General features: G+C 42.8%; 1 protein-coding gene across 1 annotated transcript in view; it reads left to right on the forward strand.

Annotated features, from left to right (window-relative positions):
• Positions 1 to 11532: 11532 nt before the first annotated feature.
• The window catches only part of Jcad (junctional cadherin 5 associated), a 92078-nt gene continuing 81292 nt past the window's right edge, over positions 11533 to 22318 (forward strand). Inside the window, exon 1 of the mRNA XM_006525904.3 lies at positions 11533 to 11599. The gene's annotated coding sequence lies outside the window, so the exon portion shown is untranslated. The remainder of the gene's footprint in view (positions 11600 to 22318) is intronic.

Below are 22318 nucleotides of genomic sequence, written 5' to 3' on the forward strand. Positions count from 1 at the left end.
TCTTTCCACTGCTGTGATGAAACTCACTAGACAATCGCTCCACACCTCAGCTAAGCTCACCACTTGCCTTCTTCCAGTGCCTCATTTTTTTCTACTTCTTACCAGGAGGTGATGTTAAGTTCTTTTTGAACCTGTCCACTGTGCTGGATTCTCACAGCTAAATCTGACTCATTTTAAAGTACCATGAACCAATGGAGCTTCTTGAGGGGGAATATTGAATCTAATATATCAGCTACACCATCACATGTCTCCTAAATGTCCCTCCACTGTGCCACAGCAAGGATAGTGAGCACAGGGTAAGCTTTCTTTCTGCCAAATTCCCAGGTAGACACAGCCATATGTGTGTCTGTACATCTCTTGAGTATAGCATGCAAATGTGGTTCATGGAACCTTTAACCTCAATCAAGTACATCTCATCTTGGAGTTGGAAACTCTAGATAGGTTCAGAACCACACAGAGGAGAAACTCGGTCTATTTCAGGCCTGGATGTCATTCTAATGAACCTTTGGGAGACATAGGGAAGGAGGGGGCACTGTGAAGTCAAATCAATAATTACAGTCTCTTCAATTTTCAGCTTGGTTGGGAACTGTTGACTCAAGTCCCATATTTCATCAGTCTACCTTTTTGTGAGCAGTGTTCTTAAAAGGGGATTACAGAGTCACTGGCTGCGAATCTATAACTCAGTTTTATTTCCAGTAGCTTCCATATGTGGTCCATCCAATCACCTGGTCCACTCTCTGCTTCCTCAAGTATCATTTCTGGGATATTGCTGACTGACCCTATTTCTTCCTTTCTATTATTCCCACATCTGAAGCATCTGAAACAGTACCTAGACCCACCAAGGCTCATTATCCTTTTCTCCTTGCTTTATGTACAAATTGTTGCTTAACTACAAATCCCTGAGGGAGAACTAAGGGCTGACTTCTTCTCTCCAGCTTCTAGTATGGAGTCTTAGGAAGATTTTTAGGCCAATGGATGCCAAGTCTCAAAAGCTCCCAGGAGGTCAAAGCCTGTAGGAAAATTCCCATGATACATTTGCAAGGCAACTATTGGAGGGAAGTTCGATGAGAAAAGCAGAGTCACCAAAGTCAGGCTTAGTTCCACAAACAAGAAGGCTTTTTCCCTAAAGAAGGCTCTAAGGGCATACTACCAGAGTCAAAGAGAAGATCTGGTACTATGGTACCCATACATTTAGGACCCCACATCTTCATTCTTATATACTATAGCACATCCACCTCCAGATTAAAACTTATTGGTTAATCTATTTTGTTGTTTTTTGTTTGTTTTTAAAAACAGAATCTCACTTTGTTGCTTAAGCTGGCCCCCAATCCTCCTGCCTCTGCCTCCAGAAGGCAGTATTGCAGGTGTTCTCCACCAAGCTAATTGAAACAGCAAGGACTTTCGTTGGGGTTTGTTCTAGTTTGGTTTCTGTTGCTGTAATAAACATTAGAACCAAAGAAACTTGAGGAGATAGGGTTTATTTGCTCTTCCAGGCTACAGACCATAATTGAGGGAAGTTGGGACAGGAGCTCAAGGCAGGAAGCTGAAGGCAGGAACTAAAGCAGAGATCATGGATAAGTATTCACTTCCTTCCCTCGGCTTGCTCAGCACCTACTTTTTTGTACAGGCCATCCTTTACCAATTAACAATCAAAAAATATCCCACAGACATGGCCACAGATCAATTTGATGGAGAAAGTTCAATTGAAATCTTTCTTCCTAAGTATGTTTAACTTTGGGTCAAGTTGAAGAAAACTAACCAGCACCATATTCTAGTTTCATTTAAGATGCTGTGATAAAATATCCTGATTAAAAAAAAAAGCAATTTAGGAGAGAACTCATCCTATAGAATTGTTAATCTTATAATCCCATGTTATAAGCCTTCATAATAGAAAAGTTACAGTGGCAGGAGCTCAATATCTAGGCTTGTCAAATCTATAGTTAAAGATAGAAAGAAAAGAATGTATGGGGCCTGCTTGCTTGTTTACCTCTCTTGATACAATGCAGGACCCTCTGCCTTGGGAATGGTGACTGCCCATCTTGGCCTAGGCTTAGCATATCAATTTAATAACCAAGACACTTACTCTACAGGCATCCTGATCAAGACAATTCCTCAGTGAAGACAACTCCCAGATGATTCAAGGTTGTGTCAAGGTGACAGTTAAAAATGGTCATACTTGGCAGCTTTCATTCCTGCTACAGCCACTCCAGTAGTGACTCGCATGACAGGCCTGGAAACCTGAAAGCAGTCCTGAGGCAGAGTTTCACAGAAACTTAGCCTCCTAGAACATTGGCATTCCCACAGCACATATACTCAAATTCTGTCCTTGCATTAGTTGGGTGTATGGATCTGTGTGCTTTCTTGTATTATAGGTGCTTCCAAGTAATGATTTTACAAATACTTAAATCATGTTGAACTTTACACCCTGGATTTTTACTCCCTGGTCTTCACCAATGTACTAGGTAGTCCTTGAAGCTGACCCTGAGCTTGGAATTCAGTAAGAATGTTACCTATTCAGTAACATTCAAATTCACTTCTAGTAGAGACAGTGAAACTAATTAGGCATTACAAAGAACAGAGCTAGAAAAGCTCAGGGCTAGTCTACATAGTAATTACTTAGGACAATAGCTGAGTCACACCCATACACAGGAATACACAATGGCCTAGGAAATAGGTGGGTTGTAGTATTATTCATGAAAGGGTTAGTAGAAAGGAATTCCCCTGGTGCAGGTTTTTCACTAGGCCCAGAGGAATAGTATAATCAGGTATTTACTAAAGGACCCCTGGTGGTGGGTTTAACAATAGACTAGCATTACATCAGAGCATTCATCTGGCTTCTGTGTTTATCTGATCTTAATCAAGGGTTATTCCTATTCTCAGTTGTAAACATGGCCTGGCTCCCGCCATCTTTTTATGTATGCACTTTCTTTGTTTTGTGTTAAGAACCAGTGTACTTTGATGGATGTATTCGCTTAGCCTTCTTGTTTTTCTTCTGTATCATAACACTGGTGCTTGCTTTGAGAAAATACATTCAGATACCACTCCCTTGTGTTCGTATTTGTTTTTCATCCGTGCCAACTCCTTGATTGTCTGTAACTACCAGAACCCCATTTTCCTGCAGATCGAGGACCCAATTGAGGTTCATTTGCAGCACATTTCCACCCCCTTCTTTGAAAGATAGTCCTTTTCCTTGATCAACACAGAGGAACAATTCTACTCAGATCAGTGCTTAGCAACAGCTTTGCTTATGTTATGCTTTTATATCCTCAGGAAGAACAATGCCTAATTATTACTATAACTGTACCCATCATGCCTCAGTAACTAGTGTGCATTTCACTCTAATGACTGGCCAAGTATCTATTCACTTATGGAGCATACCCTAGGCTGTAGGACCACATAGCCAGATTTTCTCAGATACTTGCCTGCACTCATACTAATCTGTCACTAATGTCCTGTCTTGGGCATGCTTTAAAATTTTCAAACACATGGCAAATTTGTCTCAATCCAAAGGCACCAAATTTCACTTCCTATGTCATAACCTTTTGTTTTAAATTACTAGAATAACATGATACTAAAATCAATAAAACCATTTGCTGACAATCTGATAGGCAATGTACCGAGTAGACCCTGAAGATTCAAAATTAATGAATTTATTAATAAAATTCTCATCCTATAGAGGACTTCTGATAGAAGAGCCATAAAACCAATCATAAAAAGCAATTCACAAGGCTGGACAGAAGAACCAATTTCTAAATGAATGACCAGCCATGAGCTTCAATGAGCTTTGTAGAAAGAGTTGACCATGAAGAATTTAAAATTTCATGAGGAACTTACTATGTCTACAGGCTTGGTATACAGCAGGTATTCAATAAGTACCTGCCAATGAACAAACAAATGGGTAGTGGTGGTAACATATGCTGTATCTGGAAATACACACTTCAGTGCCCTCTGGGTTTAGGGTATCCAAGTATTTGCGGGGTCCAGCAGCAAGCTGCACCTTACTGGGGACTTGAGCAGGGACCAGCTGCCCGTATGCAAACACTGTCCAGCAACTGATCTAATAGAAAAAAATTAACCCCTCTAAGAAACTGTAATTGAGTCCTTATGCAGTATAGGCTAAAAAGGAATCACAGAGGTTACTTAGAACTAGGCAATATTTAACTTTGGAAGAGGAAGGGGAAGGGGAAGGAGAAGGGGAAGGGGAAGGGGAAGGGGAAGAAGGGGAAGAGGAGAGAGACTCTGTTGTTTCTCAGTTCTAAAGGAGAGTTTATTATGGGGTGGTTTTGAATCCCAGTCAGTTAGGTTCATACTGTGATTCCTGGTCCTACTATTAGCCAGTCTTCTTTTTCTTCTACTTTGTATCTTTCTTTTTGTGGTAGAGTCTCACTGTGCAGTTCCAGATGATTTCAAACACACTTGAACTTGAGATCCTCATGTCTCAGTCTCCCTCTGATAGGATGCTAACTAGGTAGATATTTTAATGTGTTAGACATTGGGGAATCCTGCACACTGCATCAGTCCAGCACCTGCCCTCTGAGTAGGTTCTCCCACTGCAGCATTGTTTGCATTGATTCTATGTGCAGTGCTTCCTAGGGAATAGGGGAATCCACTCGCTCGTCTCTGTCAGCAGTGAGAACAGGGCAGGAAGCCTCACTGGTGAAAAGTAAGAGACCCTTCACCAGTGGAAGGAACAGACTATGTGTTGGGGCCCTGGCTTTGATAAACTGCCATCTTTTCCTTAGTCTTCTTTTTATTAGCATATATTAATCATGCATAATAATGAGCTTCATTTCAACATTTCATACATGTATATAATGTATTTTGATCACATTCATCCCCCCATTACCTTGAATGTCCCTACTCACTCCCATTAATCCCCTTCTTCTTTCCAGTCAGCTGATAAAGACGCCATCTTAATTAGCTTACTTAGAAGCTATCCTAAAGTGGAGGCCAGTGTGCGGGCCTTGAGGTTCCAGATGCTTCCAGCCCAGCTCTGCCCTTCTAGATTGTGAGGTTGAGCAGAGTTTTAGCATCCTCTCGCTTCAGCATCTTCATCTGGTAACTATGGTAAGAAAGAAGCCCCACCAGCCACAGGAGGTGTCTGCAAAGTATTGAAAATGCAAGCTGCAACTTCAAATTCTTTGCTTTTCAGTCTAGGGTGGTCAGCCAAGCATCTAACTGCAAGGAGGCAGAAGCAGGAGGGCCAGTATGAGTTCCAGACCAGCATAGTCCACACAGGGGAATCTCTCAAAAATCCTAAATAAATAAATCCTGGACTTGGAATATAGCTCCATGATAGAGCTCTTGACTAGCATGTGCAAGGCCCTGAGCTCAATTCCTAATACTGAACAAGAAACTAAAACCAATCAATCAATAAATAACATAATAAAGTCCCAATCTATGTATGGAAGTCATAGCATCTGTGTCTGCACAGGGCCCACATAGCATCAAGCTGGTCAGCATCCCAGAGTGACTGAGAAAGGCACACCTCCCACCCCAACCAGCTGAGGAGTTATTGGCAGTTGATGGCTGCTGGCAATGGAAGAATCCTTTCTGCAGAGATGTGGCTTCTGGTAGATGTGGCTTCCCACATGCCAGGTATCCATATGCAAGCATTGAGAACTAGACTCAGGAAGCTTTTTAAAAAGCATACTGAAGTTGGGACAGGGCCATTTCAGGAAGTTCTAGAAAGAGTTGGAGGGGAAGTAGGAGGTATGCCTGATCAAAATACATTGTATATATGTATGAAATTCTCAGAGGACTAATAAAAATATATCTAAAGATAAAAATAAATCCCTGTGTTCCTGTTTCTATATAGACACTATAGAATTGCTAAAGTTCTGTATTATATACCTGGCAGAATTACTTCTTTTCTTCTTAAACCTATATTCTATCTTTATTGTCCTTTCTATGTGTCCCAGACCTTGATGGTTTTCTGCCATGGATTCCCACCTGTCCTTTTCCACTCTCTTCTTTGTTCTGGATGAGGAGGGGAGGTAGGGAGGAAAGAGGGGAAGGGAATGAGAAGGGGAGGGAGAATGTTGGTCATACAGACATCCTTACAGAAACAAAGATGACTTTATAAAGAGCACCACCCAGCTTCTCATCACCTTCTCAACCTCCCACTTCTCCAGAGCCCTTCCAGTTTATGCTTAGGCACTGGCAGTTTTCAATGCCTGTGATGGAGGTGGGGTAGTATCATCAGCTTCTGTTGCCTGTGTATATGAAGGCCTAAGCTGCTACTTCTCTTTATAGTTGTTCCCACTACTTGAAAGCCATCCAGTGGGGTAAAATGTACCATGAAGGGAAGCATTATTATTATTATTATTTTTACTCCAGGTTTCTGGGCTTTTTCAATAAATAATGCCGTAATGAATACCTTGCATGCAGAACCTCTCTTTCCTATCATGAGATAGAGGGAAAAGTGTTCCTGAGAGGTTTTGTTTTGTTTTGTTGTTTTGCTTTTCTTATTTTTCTAAAAGCCAGGCAAATTTTACAAGTTTCTTACAAACTGATCCATTCTTTTTTTTTTTTTTTCTTGCTTGATTTGCCAGGTCCAGGATATAACTGCTGCTTCTAATGACTTTTTCCATCCACAAATCTCTTTGAACAGTTTCTTGTTCTCAGAAAAGGCCAGAAGAGTTACATAACTACCATGCTTACCCTTCCCTCATTGTAGGCAACTCTGCAGATGGGGTCTCATTCAAGGACAAATCTATCCCACAGAGCATGAACAGTCCTGTGTCAACCAGTGGGCATGCAGCACCTCTGCATCCTGGAGCAGATGTGGCAGATAAGCACTGTGCATCAGGGGCAACCAGGAAAACTGGGACCTCACTAACTTCTGAAGACAGAGTACACCTCACGTAGTAGTTGGTACACAGACAGTGGAAGAAACTAGATGGTAAACGGGGTAATGAGGTAATTAAAGTAAGTGAAGTAATTAAAAATGAGCAATGGTGGGAGTCACCACTACCCACAACAACAAAATGATAGACCCAGAGCCATCTTGCAGAAGCTATACCCAGTAGCCTTCCTAGAAGAGCAAAGTTAGAAATGAGAGGTTGCAGCCCTACTGGGGACACTGAGCAAGGCAAGTGGAGGGGTGTACCCCGACTTTTCCCTCATGCTCACCTGTCAATTTGTATCAGAGCTCATTGATGGTGAAACAGGACTGAAAACCAGTGTCAGAAAAGCCATGACACAAACACACACACACACACACACACACACACACACACACACACACACACACACACACACACAGCCAGGGGCTACACAAAATCACAAGAAAAAGCTTTTCCATGGACAAGGTAGACAAGAAGGTTTTGCTTAAGAAATGATACTAAGCTCAGTGGCTAAGATTACCTGCTCTGTATGAGTACCTGAGTTCAAATCCCTGGTACTCAAGTAAACTACCAGACAAAAATAGATGTGACCCTGCATGTCTATTACTCCAGCACAGTGAGAAAGAGATAGGCAGATACAGAGGGCTTACTCTCTGGCCAGCCAGCCTGGCTTACCAAAATGTCAAAGCTCCCTGTTCAGAGTGAGACCTTGTTTTAAGGTAATAAAGCAGAGTGATAGAAGACAGCAGTTATTTTCCACTTGCCTCCACATGCACACACTCACTGAACACAGCCATGCACATGTAACACACACACACACACACACACACACTGAGGCTGAGTGAGGAGAACAGTGGTAGAAAGCTACCTGAACATGCACAGTCATAGGATGGAACCTCAGCACCAGGATAAAAAGCTTCAAGTCTATACCTCAGTCATGTTCATCTGTCTCTTAGTTGGAGATGGTCCTCTTAAGTAGTTTAACTCTAAAATATGATTTGGTAAGGGTATCAGTGTGCCTTAGAGACCATGGGTCTCTATATATATGACTCAGCAGACACTGTATATATATGACACTCTATATATATGACTCAGCAGACACTGGTGCACTGTCCCTGCAGAAGCAGCGCCAGGCTCCTGGATTTTCCTAGAAGACACTGGACAGTACACTAGGCTAATGTTCCTTGTGGCGGCCTCAGAGGGCTGATATCTCCCACCATGTGTTCCCAACCTATCCAAGAGTATTTTTGACCCATTTCTAGCTCCTAACTTTCACTGAGTTGTGGCTTCTGCAGTGTGTATCACAGTGCAGCCCTTGGCTGCTCCTCTGGGGGAGGAGACTTAGTGTGGATAAGTTCAAATTTACCAGTGGAAGGTTGTTTGTTCACCAGATGTCAGATGGTCCCACATGTGATCTACACCCAACCTTGGCCCAGGATTTCCAGGTATTGCTTCACTCATGACTCTGGATAACAGTGAGGGGACTGATAGCACCACCCACAAAATGATCTGATACTCTCTTAACTAGGGTTTTATTGCTGTGAAGAGACACCATGACCATGGCAACTCTTAGGAAAAAATGTTAACTGGGGTAAAGTTCTGAACTTCAATCCATTATCATCATGACAGGAAGCATGGCAGCATATGGGCAGACAGAGTGTTGGAGAATTGGATCTACAGATAACAGGAAGTGATGGTAACTCATTGTCCAGGCTTGAGCCTCTAAGACCTCAAAAGCCACTCCCACAGTGACACACTTCCTCCAACAAGACCACACCTCCTAATGGTGCCACTCTCTAAGTGCCAAGCATTCACACACTAGTCTTTTGAAGTCACTTTCATTCAAACCACCACAGGTACTAATGACACCTACCATGATGGGGATGGCCTTTCATGTCCTGGATTGACAGGGCTAGCTACCTCCCTTAGCAGCCTTGTCTTCTACTGGCATCATACCAGAGAACCTGGGTCATCCCCACATCTTAGAGTCATAAGGGAAGTCAGTAGCTGTGTTGTATCCCTTGTACCAGACACTACATCCTTCAGAGCTCTTACACAGTATTAGATTCTCTCCTTCTTCCAAGATTAGATAGCCAACTAATACAAGAATGTGTTAAAGCCCCACCTAGGGCCAGGGACTACAAAGAGAAATCCCAATTCACTCACTTGGAAGACTGCTCAGAGACAGAATGAAGCTGTGCAGAAAAAATCTTCTAGTTCATTTCCCTTGAGGCTGTTTGTAGAACGAGGCTAGCTGGATTTTTCCTGTAATCACCATTGGCCGAGCGCTCCTTCCTGATCTTGTATTGCACTGGGTTCTGGGGAGTGGTGGGCTAAAATATAAACATTGGTATGATGGGTTTTCCTTCCTCCTCCTCTCCTTATTCCTCTTCCTTCTTCTTTTAAAGACACAGTTTCCTGTGTTGCTCAGGCTAGCCTTACATTTACCAGATAGCCCAGGCTACTCTGGAACATTTCACACATCCTCCAGAAGGCCAGAGTTTCTCCTGTTAGGAAGGAAATGGTCCAGTTAGAAAGACAAATAGGTACAATGGTGCAGCTAAGAACTACAAGAAAAACAAGAACATAATAAGGGGGGCACCCAAATGATCTGGAATGGACCAGAGAGGGCTTCAAAGAAGAGAATACTGCTTGTTCCTGGGCATGGCCTTAATGTTTCCATGGTACCTTCTTGGGCATGAAGCTAGGCAGGATGTATCTGCATGGCTAGACAGCGATCTCTGTAAAAGAGGCTCTTGGGTAAAGGAATAGAGAAGCTGGAGGCACAGGGCTTTACTGGACGTTGGTGTTAGAGGCATGTGTTTTGTCCACAGTGTCATCTTTGGGGATGATAGAAGAACCACCCCCATTCCTCATTGTATTCTTTAAAAACAAAAACAGTGCATTAAAAAACAACCCTCACTGGCCAGGAGTGGTGGCACAAAGCTTTAGTCCCAGCACTCAGAAAGCAAATGTAAGCAGATCTCTGTAGATCCAAGGCTAACCTGGTCTAGTTTCAAGACAGCCAGTGCTGTATAGAGAGACTCTCTCTCAAAATAAAACAAAAAGACAAAGCCAAGCAAACAAAACCAGTGCACATACAAACAAACAAATATTGTAATAAGCTTTTTAAAAATTCGCATCTCTACTGAGCATATCCAGAAGTTTTTCTGCCATTATTCCATAAGCAGTGAGTGTGAGCACTCAGCACATTGCACATACCTGTAAGCCATGCAGAAGTGGTTTACAGGGTGTATGATGCTATCGATGCAGAGGCTCTATGCTGGTGCCACCCCATTTTTTGCATCAGAGACTTGTGGATTTCGACAAGTCCCATGTATCCTTCTGAGGATGGCAACTGTGAATGGCTATGGCTGCTGACAAAATTTCCCACACAAAAGCAGGCTATGACTGTCCTTTGGTCCAAGAACAAGCCTTGCCCTGGTGGGACAAAATGGAGACTCTTCATTTATCTTTTAGTTTACTACCTCCTTTCTGAGGGCACAATATGAGTTTGTACCTTGGGGTAGGTTTAGAAAGAGGCTGCCAGGTAAGGTCAGAGAGTGACTGAGGTGGAAGCTGAGACATAGCTGAAGAGGTCCCTTTCGACTCTGTAGAGAAAGAAACATGTTTAGAAGTGCAGGCACCATGTTTCCTTTTGGGTGGCACCTGCCCACCCATCCTGCTACTCACCCCTTCTCCCCACTGACTGGCTGGGACTGGGCAGCAGTCTCTAGACAGGGAACACATTTCCTCCCTGTAGTGATTGTGCCCATGATAATTTACATTGTGGTACAAAAGCATCTCCAATTCCCTTGCGATGAAAGCCTCTGTATAAAACAGAGCTATGGCCCTGCTTAACAGGAGCACCGCTGGGTTTCTCCGAAAGTGGAATTAAACCCTTCGGCATCTGGCCGGGCTGCCTGGAGAGGTGCCTTGGTCATTTCAGAAGGCTGGCTTCTTGCTGTTCATTCTGTGTGCTGTAAATCATCTTCCTTCAAGTTCAAAGGCAGTGTTTGCATTTGCCAAAATCCCAAGGCAGAGGGACTCTGACCCAAGACAAGGCTGTCACTCTGCTTCATGAATTGTTTAGGAGGTAATGAACACACACACACACACACACACACACACACACACACACACACCCCTTTGACCACTCACGCCCTTCTGCAGGCCAACCTTTTTGTACAGCAAATGTGTGACTTGGTCCTGCTCCTTTGCTATCTATTGCTAAAGATCGGGTTGTTTTGTTTTGTTTTGTTTTTGTTTTGTTTGTTTGTTTTTGTTGTTGTTGTTGTTTTTAGCAGAAAAGCTGAAAAAATATTTGACTTCTAGAGTCCTGAGTTAGGACTCCACATCCAGGCAGTCCAGTTTAGCCCTGGGCTTCTTCATAAACAATTTGGCGAGACATACCATTGTGCCACCTCGCCTTTTTAAAAAAAGGCTATTTGAATCCCTCATTTAGGAAAAGTTGGCTCAAGGGTTCTTCGAATCCCCGCCTAGCCTCACACTTGATAAGAGAATTCTGTTCTCTGGAGGTGGATGGCACCTATGTGCCAAGGAGCCTCATCCCCCAACCCTCCTCCTACTGACTAGCCACGTGGGTAAAATAACAGCCTCTATTCTGAGCTCATACATAGAAGCTTCCTTCTACCAGAGGCAGATTTTGGATTTAGAAAACTCTTAGCAAAATCTTCCTGTGGCTTCTGAAGAAACAGTAGATTCACTCGGAGGATCAGCATTCTCCTCAGGTAAACACCCCAGCCCAGCCCAGCCCAGCCCAGCCCAGCCCAGCCCAGCCCAAACCTCATGCATGCTCATTGCTTTCCTTGTTTTGTTGAAAAGCTAATTATGAAAACAGAGTTTGGAAGAAGCTGCTGCTCTCTAGCTTCTCCTGATGAAAGGGCTTGTTTCTATTTCTCTGAATGAGGAATAAAGACACAAATCTTGTGAAGAGAAAACTGTAGTGTGTTCTCTGTAGAGACAGAGCTGGTTGTGTCAGTCACACATAGCCAGGGTAAGCTTTGCTGGCTTCTGGCTATTCCTCTGCCTGGTGTGCTGGCCCTGGGACTGGTCACATGGCTAGACCTTCCAGATATGGCTCCTAGTCACTCATTGAATATGATGACCAGTTCTCTTTCCCTTGCTGTTTCTCTTTAAGCAGTTGGGCACTACTTATTCCATTTTTAAAATCTTATTCCATTTTTAAATGTGAAATCTGTTCTTGTGTGTTCTATTTGAGTAATTCTTAAACTTACAGCCCTCTCCAATGATAGATTAGAGATGTGTCTGAAGTGTATGGTAACTTGTGTTAACATTTTCTCTGAATACCAACCACTACTTTCTTTTGAGAGAAAAGGATGAGTCATCTGCCAGATGGGCCATTTCTTCTGAAAAACTTGCCACCACCCTCTCCCTTCTTTTGTAAACCTCTCTGCCTATGAAATCTGTCACCATGTCTCACTGACTGAATAAGGTATTCACTGGCTCATTCTCATTCTCTCTCTCTCTCTCCCTTCACTTCTTCTCCTCTCCGCCACCGCCTCTCACTTGAAGAAAATTTCATTCCTACTAGCTGCTAGATCCAGTTCAATCAATCAGTTGGTTGTCGACTAATCTCGTTCCCTGCTCTGTGCTGAGATGCCATCACAGGTGCAGGGAAGGCAGCTTCTGAGAACATCAGCCCCAACCTCAGTACGTGTTATGCACTCGACTTCCACCTACATGCATTCAACATTGCCAACCAGTGCCAGGGAATGCAGCCTAATTCCTTGACTTTTGGGCCACAGAATGTAGATGAAGTTGAAGCATCTGCACCTCAGCATCACTTAGACCTCCTCGTGCACCAGGTACTAAGCCAAGCACCCTGAAATCACCAAGGCTATTCTCAATAGTCTTCATTTTACAGGAGCATCCCAGGCCCTGCTCGGAAAAGGATGAACAGTAGAGTCAGGGCTCTAAGCCTCAGCCTGTAACCGTCACTTGCAGCAGCTGTAGTAGTCCCTGGGCTGAGACTACAAGGGCCAGACATTGCACCAAGGGCCAGAGGAGGCCCGTCTGCTGATAAGGCACAGTTAAAGTACTTGGGATGTTAGCTGAAGGCCTGTTGTGGGTAGGCAAAAGGGAAAGCGACGGCCTATAGAGGAGAGGGGCTGAGGGCGGGGGACACCACTGTGAGGGAACAAAGTGAGACAGTGATGGAGCTGAGCAGAAGCTGCCTGTGTCCTGGGCTCCTGCTTCCTCTCTGAAGCTGACTCATCCCCTCCTGCCTCAGGGCTCTACACAAATCCTACTTCATCAGCTAAGCTTCCTGGAAGAGTGCTCTATTCCGAGAATACCCTTTGACTAGTCTCATTAACTTCCTTGAAACATTGTGATAAGATGCTTATAAAGTGTAATTTACCATTTTTGCCAAGTGGGTAACTTAGTTGCACTTAGTATGTTCATAATTTCATGTAACCATTTCTATTATCTGGTTCTAGAGCATTTCCATAGCCTCCAAAGGAGGCCTTATGCTCACTGACTGGTTGCTTGGTCTCATCCTGTCCCTGCCCATGCTAGCCACCACTAATCTTTCTATTCCTCTGGGCTTTCTTCCTTTGAGTAGGATCCTTCCTTATCTGCCTCTGTGTCTGATTGATTTGACTTAACTCTTCATTTCTGTAGTGCTGGGACGGAAGTAGGAGCCTCACACATGGCAGGCAAGAGGCCTCCCACTAAGTGACACCCCAGACTGCTTGCTGTATTTCTAACCTTCATTCATGGTACAGCGTGTGCCAGCATTCTGCTGTGCTCTTTGGCTGGCTGGTATTTCGTGGCACAGGTACATTCCATTTGTTGGACCGTTCAGCTGTTTGTTGTCTTTTGGCTGTCTCTACCCTTTAGCTGTTGTGGATAGTGGTATTGTAAACACAAGTGTGTGAGATTTCACATGAACACATAATTTCAGTTCTTTTGGACACACATGTAGGAGTGGAAATGCAGGATCATATGGTAATTCTATGTTTATTTTTTTTTTTTTTTTTTGAGGACCAACCAATCTGTCTTCACTTCCCCACCACTGCTGTGGGAGGACTCTACTTCCCCCACATTCCTGTTGTAAACACTCACTTTCTCCTTTCTCTCCAATCCTGCCTTCCTGGTGGGTGTGGCGTGGCATCTCACTGTGGATTGGAATTGCATTTTCCAAGTAACCATGAGCATCTTGTCCTGTGTCTTAGTTATTTGTCCCACTGAGTTTACTTTCATTTCTCTGGCTTTATTTTTTCTTAAACATCCATGTTTAAGTAAACAAAACAACATCTATGTAAGCCTAAGATGGCATAAGCTGTCCACAGACAAGGCAGTTCTTGTGAACATTGTTGTAACTCCATCCTTATTACAGTGCTTATGATAGAGTCTCTCTATATATGAACAGAGTAAACAAGAGGAATATGAGGGTTGTTGATGAGTCCTGGTCCTAGGACCATGCATGCTGAAAGCAGATGCACAGTTTAGGGCAGGGGAATCTCAGATGGCCCACCCCACAGTCCTCATCTGCCCTCGCTTGTTGATGGGTCCTCCCACCTCCACCCTCCACCCACTGCTCTGCTGCAATGGCAGAGTCTGTGGCAGAGAGATGGCTCTAGTTCATGGAGAGCTGAGGTGATGAGAGCCAGGCCTCAGGCAGCAGCAAAGCATAGCGGGAGAAAAAAAAAAATGAAGAGGGAGACAGTGGAGGAAAAATCCAAGTTTAGGAGTCGTTTGTGGGAGTGTCTATCAGAGATAACTCCAACTTTCTGCCATGGGGAGCAGGGTGGGGCCAGGGTAGTGATGATAGCACTTTTCTTTGGAAGGAAAGCCAGGAGCAGGGGAAAGGGAAGGTGGGTGGGTGTTTGAGAAGACAAGAGGCTTCAGTGTTCACATCACAGGGGTGGATCACGTGCGGCTCTATGCTTATAGAGAGCTTAGGATGTGAGGAGACAAGAATGGGGGACTCTAGGGAGGGAGGAGGGAGGCTGGAGCCATCTTCCTCTGACTGTGGACACCAAGAGTGTACTCACGAGAAAACTGAGTGCTTCAGTCCAGGCTGGCTTCCTTTCAGGAGCTTCCTCTCAGCGAGTGTTACATTGTTTGCTGCCTGGGCCTCCGTCTCACACAGTGTTCATCTTCCCACAGCAAAGGTATCCTAGTCACGAGGACACACACAGGGTGCCTGAAGGCCAGAGAGGGCAGTCACCCCTGATATCATGACTCCCCTCTTAGGACAGAGCTCTTGACTATTTGAGGAATATAGCTAACTAACAAAGCTGTCCTAGGCAGGAGAATGGCACTTATGGGTAGGGAGGCACGCTCATTAAATAGATTGGTAAAAGTTTCTGGAGTTGAACTTCAAGCAATTCAATAGTATATATGAAGGGTTTGTCCACTCTGAAATGGCAGGGCTTCCCCTCTGTCCACTCATCCTCCTTTCCCTGACCCTACGTTCCTCTTGCTGAGATATCAGTTTTATATCTAAGGAGATTAAGAACTTCTGAAAAACGTCAAAATATACAGAATATGCCACGTGTAAAGTATGTTAGTTAAACCTAAAATGCTTAAAAGTCACAAAATGATCTAATGAGATCATTTCATTACTATAATAAAACAGCATCATTCTTTTAAATCTGGTTAAAATTTAAATTAAATCTTATTTTTATTTGAAATATTAAAACATAAAATTGTATTTATTTATGAAGAAAGCTAATGTGTTTTCTGCTTTAATTTAGTTGCTATTGATATGTCCATTTGCCTAACACATTTGTAGAAGCCATGAACAGTACAACCAGGAGGGACAGGCAAGACCTTGTCTATAATCTTGAGTCTTGAGAGTGTCAGAACTGCCACAGAGACAGTCAGTAACCATAGAAGAGAAGACAGAGAAACAGATGCTGGGATGGTGGGATACCAGGCTCTGCATGTGCAGCTGTGGTCTCCCTGCACTTGAGCTGAGGCCCTTCCTTTGCATGCCCAACCAGAAGATGAGAATGGAAAATCCAATAGGCAAACATTTAGTTTGTGTTCATTTAGGTTGCACTCTGAACTTATGTTTATGTGGACTTTGTGGTAACAATGTCCACAGAGTATACTTGCCTGTACCTATCACCTGTATCTCTTTAAAGTGACACCTTCCTAATTATGGTTCTGTGTTGGGACAGGAACATGGATTGGGGTCTCAGTGGCAGAGGCCGTCTTGTCTTGGGGAGTGGTTGTTCTTTCTAGATGTTGCCTCTAGGAAATAAACACTTAAAAGAGGTAATATCTATCATCAGGCTAGATTAGAGCCAATTCCAGATATAAGGTGTCAGTCACTAGGCTGACTTGTGACACAGAAACAGTGACATAGCCTTTAATGTTTACACATACAATGAGAGCATCTAGTACTGTCACTGCTAACCTGCTCACTGTAAATGAAAGATACAGAACAAACACTGCACCGGTATTAGGCTTCCAGGCATTATGTGAATTATTTTATAATAGGCTTGCTTTACTATTTTTATAGTCTTATACTTTATAATTTAGTATTAAATTATATTGTTTCAAACATATATTGACTAGAGATGAGACTTTAGACCATGAATGTCAGAGACAGGTCTGGGGGGTTAAAGTCGCAGCTGCAGGTCTAGTAGCCACAGGAGCCTCTGCTTTTGTATTCTCTCCATCATTTTCTATAACAGCTTTAATGCAGATACTACAAAGCCACCTTTCACCAAGCGTTCCCCCCTCAAGAACTTATTACCAGTGGGCTTCATCTATTCAAGGCAACATAGCTTTGAGGGTATGTTTAGGATAGCATGAGCCTAGGCAGTCCTCCTTCATGCCTCTTAGCAAGTGATGTCACCTCTCTAAGCCTCAATCCCCCAGCTATTAAATAGAGACTCAAACCTCCTCACAGCAGGCATGCAGAGCTCTCTGCACAGCCCTCAGCACATCCAATCCATATGAGCTGTCATTATCCTAGGTGAACCTCCCAGAACAGAACCCGGCTGCTGTCCTGCAGCAGCTACCAGCTGCTCTTCTCTGTCCCACGAGTGTAGACACAGACCTTGCTTCTAATTAAGCCTTTCTTCTCTCCAAAAGTCTGTGTCTGAATGAGCCAGAGTCCAAGGCTGCTTTCCACTTCCTTCCTTAATACAGCTTTTCAACCCCATAAGTTTCTTCATCCCAGAGCCCCGAGGGTCTTCTTCCATTTGCTGGAGATCCTTTCTCCTAAAATCCCCTTGTGGGAGAACCAATCAGGACTGGGGAGGGATGCTCTTTGGGTACATTCCAGTTCCTAGCTACCTTAGTAGAGCCCCAGACTGCCTCACTTGGAATGGTAAATCCTATGTCGCACAGCAAACTCCTCAGAATTGAAAGCAGATCCTGCTCATTGCTGAGTATCCATCCCAAAGTCATTTGTTAGTTATTTGGTACATAACCAAGCAGCAGAGGTTTGTTGAACTGAATTCATGGGTAACAACAGCAGGAATGTGTGTGTGCGTGTGTGTGTGCGTGTGTGTGTGTGTGTGTGCGTGTGTGTGTTTGAGAGAGAGAATGAGAGGGAGACAGTGAGACATATAAAACAAAAAAGAAAAGGTTCCTTTCCTCCCCTGCAAATTCATATGCATGCAAGTATCTTGTCCTGAGTAGATCCCTCACAGCTATCTGTATAGTAAATGAGTGTGTAATTGTTCCTTTAAAACTAAAAAAACTAAGAATTTTTTGTTTTTTGTTGTTTTTAATGTATTTTAGTTTATTTGATCATAATGATTCCAGATATAATACATTTGAGGGGACTCTTTAAGAGGAGGGTAGCAGCATGAAGTTTAAGATCTCTAGTGCTTTTTAAGACACTTGAAAGGTGCCATTCAGATTTTTTATTATTAGATATTTTCTTTATTTACATTTCAAATGTTATCTCCTCTCCTATTTTCTCCTCTTAAAATGCCCTATCCTCTCCCCTCTCCCTCTGCTCCCCAATCCACCCACTCCCGCTTCCTGGCCCAGGCATTCCCCTATACTGGGGCATAGAACCTTCATAGGACCAAGGACCTCTCCTCCCATTGATAACGGACTAGGCCATCCTCTGCTACATATGTAGCTAGAGACAAGAGTCCCACCATGTGTTTTCTTTGATTGGTGGTTTAGTCCAGGGAGCTCTGGGGTTACTGGTTAGTTCATATTGTTGTTCCTCCTATGGGGGTTGCAAACCCCTTCAGCTCCTTGGGTACTTTCTCTAACTCCATCATTGGGGAACCTATGCTCCATCTAATGGATGACTTTGAGCATCCACTCCTGTATTAGTCAAGCACTGGCAGAGCCAGCTATAGCAGGCTCCTGTCAACAAGCTCTTGTTGGCATCTGCAGTAGTGTCTGGGTTTGGTGGTTGTTTATGGGATGGGTCCCCAGGCTCTGGATGATAATTCCTTCAGTCTCTGCTCCAAATTTTGTCTCTGTATCTCCTTCTGTGGGTATTTTGTTCCCTCTTCTAAGAAGGATGAAAGTGTCCATACTTTGGTCTTCCTTCTCCTTGAGTTTTATGTGTTTTGCAAATTATATCTTGGGTATTCTGAGCTTCTGGGCTAATATCCACTTATCAGTGAGTGCATATCATGTGTGTTCTTTTGTGATTGGGTTACCTCACTTAGGATGATATCCTCCAAATCTGTCTATTTATCTAAGAATTTCATGAATTCATTGTTTTTAAGAGCTGAGTGGTATGCCATTGTGTAAATGTACCACATTTTCTGTATCCATTCCTCTGTTGAGGGACATCTGGGTCCTTTCCAGCTTCTGGCTATTTTAAATAAGGCTGCTATGAACATAGTGGAGCATGTGTCCTTATTACAAGTTGGAGCATCTTCTTGGTATATGCCCAGGAGGAGCATTGCTGGATCTTACCATAGAACTATGTCCAATTTTCAGAGGAACTGCCAAACTGATTTCCAGAGTGGTTTTACCAGCTTGCAATCCCACCAGCAATGGAGGAGTGTTCCTCTTTCTCCACAACCTCACAAGCATCTGATGTCACCTGAGTTTTTGATCTTAGCCATTCTGACAGGTGTGAGGTGTAATCTCAGGGCTGTTTTGATTTGCATTTCCCTGATGATTAAGGTTGAGCAATTTTTAGGTGCTTCTCAGCTATTTGATGTTCCTCAGTTGAGAATTCTTTGTTTAACTCTGTAACCCATTTTAAAATATGGTTATTTGATTTTCTGGAGTCCATCTTCTTGAGTTCTTTATATATATTGGATATTAGTCCCCTATCTGGTTTAGGATTGGTAAAGATCCTTTCCCAATCTGTTGGTGGCCTTTTTGTCTTATTGACAGTGTCTTTTGCCTTACAGAAGCTTTGCAATTTTATGAGGTCCCATTTGTCGATTCTTGATCTTACAGCACAAGCCATTGCTGTTCTGTGCAGGAATTTTCCCCCTGTGCCCATATCTTTGAGGCTCTTCCCCCTTTCTTCCTTTCTTCAGTGTCTCTGTTTTTTGTGGAGTTCCTTGATCCAGTTACACTTGAGGAGATAAGAATGGATTAATTCACATTCTTCTGCATGCTAATTGCCAGTTGAGCCAGCACCATTTGTTGAAAATGCTGTCTTCTTTCCACTGGATAGTTTTAGCTCCTTTGTCAAAGGTCAAGTGACCATAGGTGTGTGGGTTCATTTCTGGGTCTTCAATTCTATTCAATTGATCTATCTGTCAATCACTGCAACATGCAGTTTTTTTGTTTTGTTTTGTTTCTTGTTGTTTGTTGTTTTTTGTTGTTGTGTTTGTTTGTTTGTTTGTTTGTTATCACAATTGCTCTGTAGTACAGCTTGAGGTCAGGGTTGGTGATTCCACTAGAGGTTCTTTTATTGTTGAGAATAGTTTTTGCTATTCTAACTGTTGGTTATTCCAGATGAATTTGCAAATTGCCCTTTCTAACTCTGTGAAGAACTGAATTGGAATTTTGATGGGGATTGCATTGAATCTGTAGATTGCTTTCCACAGGATGGCCATTTGAACTATATTAATCCTGCTAATCCATGAGCATGGGAGATCTTTCCATTTTCAGAGATCTTCTTCAATTTCTTTATTCAGAAACTTGAAGTTCTTATCATACAGATCTTTCACTTGTTTGGTTAGAGTCACACCAAGGTATTTTATATTATTTGTGACTATTTTGAAGGGTGTTGGTTTCCTAATTTCTTTCTCAGCTTGTTTATCCTTTGTTTAGAGAAAGGCCACTGATTGGTTTGAATTAATTTTATATCCAGCTACTTTGCTGAAATTGTTTATCACGTTTAGGAGTTCTACGGTGGAATTTTGGGGGTCACTTATACATACTATCATATCATCTGCAAATAATAATATTTTGAGTTCTTTTCCAATTTGTATTCCTTTGATCTCCTTTTGCTGTCTAATTGCTCTGGCTAGAACTTCAAGTACTATATTGAATATGTAGGGAAAGAGTGGGCAGCCTTGTCTAGTCACTGATTTTAGTGGGATTGCTTCCAGTTTCTCACCATTTAGTTTGATGTTGCCTACTGGTTTGCTGTATATTGCTTTTATTATGTTTAGGTATGGGCCTTGAATTCCTGATCTCTCTAATACTTTTATCATGAATAGGTGTTGGATTTTGTCAAATGCTTTCTCAGAATCTAATGAGATGATCATGTAGTTTTTGTTTTTGAGTTTGTTTATATAGTGGATTAGATTGATGATTTTCCATATATTGAACTATCCCTGCATCCCTGGGATGAGGCCAACTTGATTATGATAGTTGATCGTTTTGATGTGTTCTTGGATTCACTTTGTGAGAATTTTACTGAGTATTTTTGCATCAATATTCATAAGGGAAATTGGTCTGAAGTTCTCCTTCTTTGTCGGGTCTTTGTGTGGTTTAGGTATCAGAGTAATTGTGGCTTCATAGAATGAGTTGGGTAGAGTACCTTCTGTTTCTATTTTGTGGATTAGGTTGAGGAGAATTGGAATTAGGTCTTCTTTGAAGATCTGGTTGAACTCTGCACTAAACCCATCTGGTCCTGGGCTTTTTTTGGTTGGGAGAATATTAATGACTGTTTCTATTTCTTTAGGGAATTTGGGACTGTTTAGATCATTAGTCTAATTCTGATTTAACTTTGGTACCTGGTATCTGTCTAGGAAATTGTCCATTTCATTCAGGTTTTCTAGTGTTGAGTATAGGCTTTTCTAGTAGGATCTGATGATGTTTTGGATTTCCTCAGATTCTGTTGTTATGTCTCCCTTTTCATTTCTGATCTTGTTAATTAGAATACTGTCCCTGTGCCCTCTAGTTAGTATAGCTAAGGGTTTAATCTATCTTGATGATTTTCTCAAAGAACCAGCTCCTGGTTTGGTTGATTCTTTGTATAGTTCTTTTTGTTTCCACTTGGTTGATTTCAGCCCCGAGTTTGACTATTTCCTGTTGTCTACTCTTCTTAGGTTAATTTGCTTCCTTTGTTCTAGAGCATTTCACATTTTGATTGTTGTGTCAATGTATTCTATGGTATCTTCTACACCTGAGATTCTCTCTTCTATCTCTTGTATTCTGTTTGTTATGCTTGCATCTATGTCTTCTGACTTATTTCCTAGGTTTTCTATCTCCAGTGTTGTCTCCCTTTGTGATTCCTTTATTATTTCTACTTCAATTTTTAGATCCTGGATGGTTTTGTTCAATTCTTTCTCCTGTTTGGATGTGTTCTCCTGTATTTCTTTAAGGGAGTTATTTATGTTCTTTTTATAGTCCTCCATCATCATCATGAGAAGTGACTTTAGATCTATATCTTGTTTTTCTGGTGTGATAGTGTATCCAGGACTTGCTATGGTGGGAGAGTTGGGTTCTGATGATGCCAAGTAACCTTAGTTTCTGTTGCTTCTGTTCTTATGCCTGCCTCCTGCCATCTGATTATCTCAGTTGCTCCCTGCCTTCGATATATCTGATCAGAGCTTGTCCTTCCTGTAATCCCAATTGAATCAAACTTCTCATCTTTTTTTTTTTGTGATCCTGTGATTCTGGGACCCTGTGATATTGAGATTCTGGCTGTGTCAGGGTTCTTGGCAGTCAAGCTTCCTCTGAGACCCTGAGATCCTGGTGTGACCAAGCTCCTTGCATCCTTGGTTCCTGGGGTCCTAAGATTCTGGGCATATTAGAGTGCCTGGAAGTGGTACCTCCTCTGGGGACCATGGGTCTGTACTCTGAGTTTGAAACCAAGGTAGACCAGTGCCAACCAGAAGGAACCTGAGCCATTGGTCTGGTGGGGTTCCTGTGTCTGTGCTCCAGGTGTCCCCAGGCACCCCTGGTTCTGTTGGAACAGATGTTGTGTTCTACTCACCAGTGATCCTAAGATCCTGGGAATGCTAGGGAGCCTGTGGGGTGGAGATTCCTCTGGGGACCATGGTACTGTCCACTGAGTTCAGGTCCAAGGTGGCCCAGTGCTGGCACAGACAGGAAGGAACCCGACCCAT

The sequence above is a fragment of the Mus musculus genome, chromosome 18, assembly GCF_000001635.26.
Source record: "Mus musculus strain C57BL/6J chromosome 18, GRCm38.p6 C57BL/6J".
Classification (NCBI taxonomy): Eukaryota; Metazoa; Chordata; class Mammalia; order Rodentia; family Muridae; genus Mus; species Mus musculus.